Here is a 6,291-nt window from a genome sequence, read left to right as displayed (position 1 = left end):
CTTAATAATATTATAGATTTTATTCCATATGTACTCGATACTTCTATACTAAATGCGTATAGTTTTTGATTTCGGTAAAACAATGTCTCCCCATTCCCTAAAGCATGCAATCTGATATTGATTCTACTCTGATATTTAGATTTGTTTTTATAAATAAACCTACTAACTAAGAATATACACCGTGGGTCCGAATAACCCGAGGGATTTTAACCATCGATTTTAGAGCCCAATTGGAGTATATAAAGTAGTATAATATGTAGTCCTATAACAACCCGTTTTTGAGATAATCGTTATTTAAGAAAAATCATAAGTAGAAAAATCTCAAGTGTAATACACCCTAAGTATGTTACTAAATGTCAACGTTAAAAATGATTACTGATTGTCACGTCAGATTGGTTCCTCTTACTCACTCTCTTAACTAAAGACTTGTTCACAAGGCCGTGCTAAGCTTAATTGAATTATTTTGTTCTAAAAAATAATTTTAATTTAAAAGTACATAATTGAACCTATGTTCATAACATTTTACTCGTATTATCCGTCAGAAATTACCCTGTTAAAATCCCTCGGGTTATTCGGGCCCACGGTGTATATAACGATATGACTGTCATTATTTTATACTTTACAAATAACGGACGACAGTGCTCCTGTGGTTTAGCTTTATCTATGCATCTTATGGCTTTCTTTTTGCAAATTAATATAGAATTTATGAGAACACTGTTTCCCCAGACCTCCAAACCATATCTTAGAATACTCTCAAAGTGTGCAAAATATACTACTTTCAGATCTGTTGAATTTAGGATCTTGGACAGATTTTTCAAAGCATACTTAGCGCTAGCTAGCCTCTTTCTGAGGACATCTATTTGATTCGACCATCGTAGTTGGTTGTCTAATCATTCCAAGAAATGTATTCTCGACTTTTGCTATAGGCAGTTGCAGCTCATAAGGAATGCTGTTCGTGTGTCTGCAAAAAAGTTATGTAGTTGGTTTTATCATATTTCATTTTAAGACCATTACTTTCAAACCAATGTAATAACTGTGTCCAAGTAAGAGTTATGTCAAATTTGAGTGTCGAGATGTCATTATTTTGAACTATTATACTAGTATCGTCTGCATATAGGTCTCTCTTCTCAGTCGCTTACTCTTGGCAGAGCAGTCGTGGTCACGCGAGACGCTCGGTAGCGCTTCACTACCGTGCGCCATTTATCCCTTGCTGAGGCCTGTCTTGCGCATTCGTTGAGGGATTTGTCAGTCAACGATTGATTTGGTCCGTCCATCGCAATGGTGACGTCCACGTGATCTGCTGCCATTTCACCCGGCCCTGCACAACCAGTCGCTCCACGGAGTCCCCCCCACGTCGCGTCACATGTCCAAAAAACTGCATATAGGTATGCTTTGCCAAACGATAAATTATATGGAAGGTCATTTATAAAAATAATAAAGAGTAACGGGCCTAATACCGATCCTTGCGGGATACCGCAGTAAATTTTTTTATCTTCTGAATCGACATTTTGTACGCATCCTGAGTTATTTATACTCTGTATTTGAACATACTGAGTTCTATTTGTCAGGTATGACGTAAGTAAGTTCAAAACTGAGCCCCTAATTCCATAGTATTGTAATTTTTCGATAAGTATAGAATGATTCACGCAATCGAAGGCCTTGCTGAGATCACAGAAAATCCCAGCACATTTTTGGTTTCGATTAAGACCTCGCAGGACTTCTAACACTAAATCTGTAATTGCTGACATGGTATTGCGGTTTTGTCTGAAACCAAACTGCTCAGGACAAAAGTAATTGTTTTTGTTGAAGTGATCCATTAACCTAGAAGCAATCGCTTTTTCGAAAATTTTAGATATAACAGATAGAAGTGATATAGGTCTGTAATTATTTTTATCAGTTTTGCTATGTTTTTTATAAACAGGAATTATTTTAGCTCGTTTTAATTGAATGGGAAAAATTTCGTTCTCTATACATGAATTAAATATGTCACATAAAGGATTACATAGAATATGAATGTTTGATTTTACAATTTTAGTAGAAATATCGTCTGGACCACAAGAATTTGTATTCTTCAATGATTGAACAATTTTTACTATCTCCACTTCATCAATTGGTTTCATATACATCGATTGTCTATTGTCTACTTTATGTTTACGGAGAAGTGTCATGTGTTCATCACTTTGCACATTACTTATTCCTGTTTCCTTACTAATATTTACAAAGAACTCATTAAATACATTGCCGATAGTTTTAGGATCTTTGACTATTACATTGTTTTCCTGCAAATTGATTGTTAATGGATTTGATGTGACCTTTTTGCCTGAATTGTCATTAACAATTCGCCAAATGGCTTTAGTTTTACATTTTGCATTTTTTATGGTACTTTTTACGTGTAATGTTTTTGCCGTTGATAATGTTTTCCTCAATGTATATGTATAATTATTGTAATACTGATTGAACTGTATATTACTTTTGTTCTTACGTTTTCGTATTAGTAATAATCGCTTTCTTCTACAAGATATCTTTATTCCACGTGTTAACCAGGTTTTACTATTATTACAAATTTTGATTTTCTTTTTGGGCAGTGCTTATCAAGTAAATGGTAGATTATATCATAAAATATTTTTAATTTGTGTTCACAATTATTAACTTTATAAATTGTATCCCAACAGACAGTCTCCAGGTCCCTTGTAAAGTTTTTTAATGCTGCATTACTATAATTTCTTTTAAATTTATATTTTACATCTTTAGACCCCGTTATAATTTCATCAGGAAAAATGACAAATTGTGCATCATGGTCAGAAAAACTACAAGGAACCACTTGTGGTCGAAAGTTCTCACTCACTGAGGAAAATATATTATCAACCAATGTATTTGATGTTTCCGTAATACGAGTATATTCATGTATCGTCGGTGTTAAGTTATGCTCTAAGAAAACCTGTAAAAAATCAGTCACCATGTTAGTCCTCTCTTTTAAATCTATATTGAAATCCCCACATATGATTGAGTTATGTTTAATATTAATTTTATGCAAAAATGACTCTAAATGATTTAAAAAGCTTTTAATATCGCTATTCGGACTTCTATACACTGTACCCAAATAGATACGTTGTGCTTTTGCTAACTCTATAGATATACAGCAAACTTCAAATACCTTTTCCTCACAATATTTTTCAACGTCATATACTTTACAGCTAACAGATATATCATCTCTGGCCAAAATAATGCAACCACCACCTTGACTACCCGTTCTACAGTAATTTGCTATAACTTTGTAACCTGATATGTTAACTGATTCTTCCGGTCTTAACCATGTTTCAGTAATACAAATAAAGGACGGGTTTTCTTCAAGTTCGGCCTGTACAAAAGCTTCGAGACTAAGAACTTTATTTCTTAACCTATTAATGTTTAGGTGCACCACTGATAAACGTTTCCCATTTGGTGAGACTAGCCCTTCACTTGCGTGCTGGTTTTTAACATCCTTGAAGACGAAAATTCAAGTTATCTCCAATAGTTTGACTCTCTGAGTCCAGAACTGCATTCTGCTGAGAATCTTCAATAGCATCAATTTTAGGATCCGGGCTAAAATCATGCGTAACATCTTTTGGTGTATGCTTCGTTCGTGGAATATATTCATTTCCGTTAATCAACAGCCGATTATTTCTGATAATCGCATAGTTCCCCTCTTGTCTTGCTTCAATTAATTTTTCTCGAAGCTGTTTCCTGTCTTGAAGGGATTGCTTACTCAAAAATGCAGATACCGATATGCCTGTTGTCCTGAAATAATCTTTATGATCGAGAATATAGTTGGTCATTCTTTTACTCAATAATTCCACAACTAATGGCCGTCGTTGTCCTCTTCTTCCGATTCGGCGGAGCTCTTCAATGGATCCTTGCAAGTTCATATCCAGTACTTCCCAGAAAAGATTTGTCACCCGATGATGTAAGTCGCTCTCTGTTTCCTGATAGTGTTCCTCCAAACCGTAAATAACGATCTTTTTAGTATTTTCGTTGTTATCATTATTTTTATTTGATATTTTGAACGAGTCTAAACGTTGGCTTATTTCTAACAGGTCCTTTTGCAGAGTTTTATTTTCCTTATCTAAAGCTTCGATTTTTAAATTACTATTGTACAACTTTTTTTCCAATGTATCTTGATCGATTGTGATCTTAGTAATTTTATGTGTCATTTCTTCTTTAAGTTTAAATATAGCGCCATTTATTTCGCTCTGTATAGCAATTTTAGTATTTTCAATTATGTTTGCAGTAGCATTTTGCAGCTTATAGTCCAAAAGTTGACTAATGCTCTCCAGTGTTATTACGTTGTTCCGTTGCTGGGACAGGGGCTGATGCGGCTGGTGTATTGTAGGCCGATTCCTGCCATCTAGAACTTCGTCGATGGACATAGTAGTTTCATTTAAGTCAACTTCATGTTGTCTCCTGGCCGGTGTGCTGTCATTGTTTTTTCTGCGCGTAAGAATGGTACAAGATGGACAGCGCCAACTTACTTTTAGATCTCTTTTGTTTTCTCTGAAGTATGCTGATGTTATATTTACGCATCCATAGTGATGCCCCCCCTTGCATGCTACACATTGAAGCAATTCCAAATTGTCAACCTTAGTACCTACTACACGCCACACAATGCATTTTATTAGATTTGTTTATGTCCTAAACGCTTTTGTGCCAGTATGTCCACTACGCTCGTGTGCCAGCATCAGCTCACTGTTACAATTCGGACCTTGCGTGCGGTATGTTGTAAGCTGCCTGAACGCTGTTTAATTTGCGGCAACACTGACTGGTAACTTTTATCGACGGTAGCGAGGGTAGGTACTTTATTTATGTCACCACTGACAATTCAGCGTTCAGTTAGTTTTTGTTGGTGTTGAAGTACTTGTTTTCAGTTATTTATTTTGAATTTTTGGATGAAAGTTAGGATATAACGGCTGATAGTTATAGTTACCACTGTGTTTCCTTGCAAAAGCTTCTGTGTTTCAAAGATATTTAGTGTTCTTCGGAGGCAATTTGTCTGGTTAGTTTTTTTTTAATAGAATTTCACTACTTTAGGAAAGGATTTACTAATTATTCGTATTTAAGATAGCGTAACTTCTTTAGAACCGTGTTTACTTGGCTAGGGTTGCCAGTGATATTACTGCAATTACTGCAAGCTGTTATTTAATTTCCAATGTTCGTACAGATCTAATTTTTTCTATCGTATTTTGTCGTATATGTTCGTATTTACTTTCTCAATTTAGCTTCATTAAACTGCAGTAAGATAGTTGAGAGAGTAAGAAAATACGATGGCAGTACCCCTAGTGCAAGTTTTCGGTTACAAAATACGTATCGATCGCGTTCGCGTTAAAATCTCAATTTATATGGAAACACGAACAGCGCCTCTAGCGGAACGTTTGCGATGTTCGTGTTTCTATACAAATTGAGATTTTAACGCGAACGCGATCGAGACGTATTTTGTAACCGAAAACTTACACTAAAGGCACTGAACATTCCCTACATCTGTAACTGTAGAAACCGTTAGCGTCTATATCACACTAACAAAGTTTCATATCGAAAATACAAACTGAAACATAGATGCACAGAAAAACCAGAAAAAAAGGCCAGCGCTGGGAATCGAACGCAGGTCCTCAGCATTCCGTGCTGCGTGCTATACCTACCGCTACACCACCACTGGAGAGGAGTACAGACACGAATTTCTCCTGTGCACCATATATCTCAGCTTATTTGTTTCTTATTTTAGTCACTTATGCAGCGACCCTATAGCGAAATCTATGCATTAATGCTTAAGCTAGGGTCGCTGCATAAGTGACTAAAATAAGAAACAAATAAGCTGAGATATGTGTTGTGTCTGTACTCCTGTCCAGCGGTGGTGTAGGGGTTATAGCACGCAGCGCGGATTGCAGAGGACCTGGGTTCTCGATTCCCAGCGCTGATGTTTCAGTTTGTATTTTCGATATGGATTTTACAGCAAGACCGTAAAAGTAACAAAATTTGGAGTTGAAATAAAAAATACAAAATAATCCAAAAAAAACAATCATAGTCAAATGGACCTTGTGCAAGGTCCGCCCGGATTGCTACCACCATCTTGCTCGCTAATCCTGCCGTGAAGCAGCAGTGCTTGCACTGTTGTGTTTCGGCGTGGAGAGTAAGACAGCCGGTGAATTTACTGGCAACGCATCTGCCTGGTGTTGCAGATGTTTATGGGCGGTGGTGATCTCTAACCATCAGGAGACCCACTTGCTCGTTTGCCATCCAGTCGAATAAAAAAAAATACCGTAT

The sequence above is a fragment of the Choristoneura fumiferana genome, chromosome 28 (genome assembly GCF_025370935.1).
Source record: "Choristoneura fumiferana chromosome 28, NRCan_CFum_1, whole genome shotgun sequence".
NCBI lineage: Eukaryota > Metazoa > Arthropoda > Insecta > Lepidoptera > Tortricidae > Choristoneura > Choristoneura fumiferana.
This window is presented reverse-complemented; position numbering follows the sequence as displayed.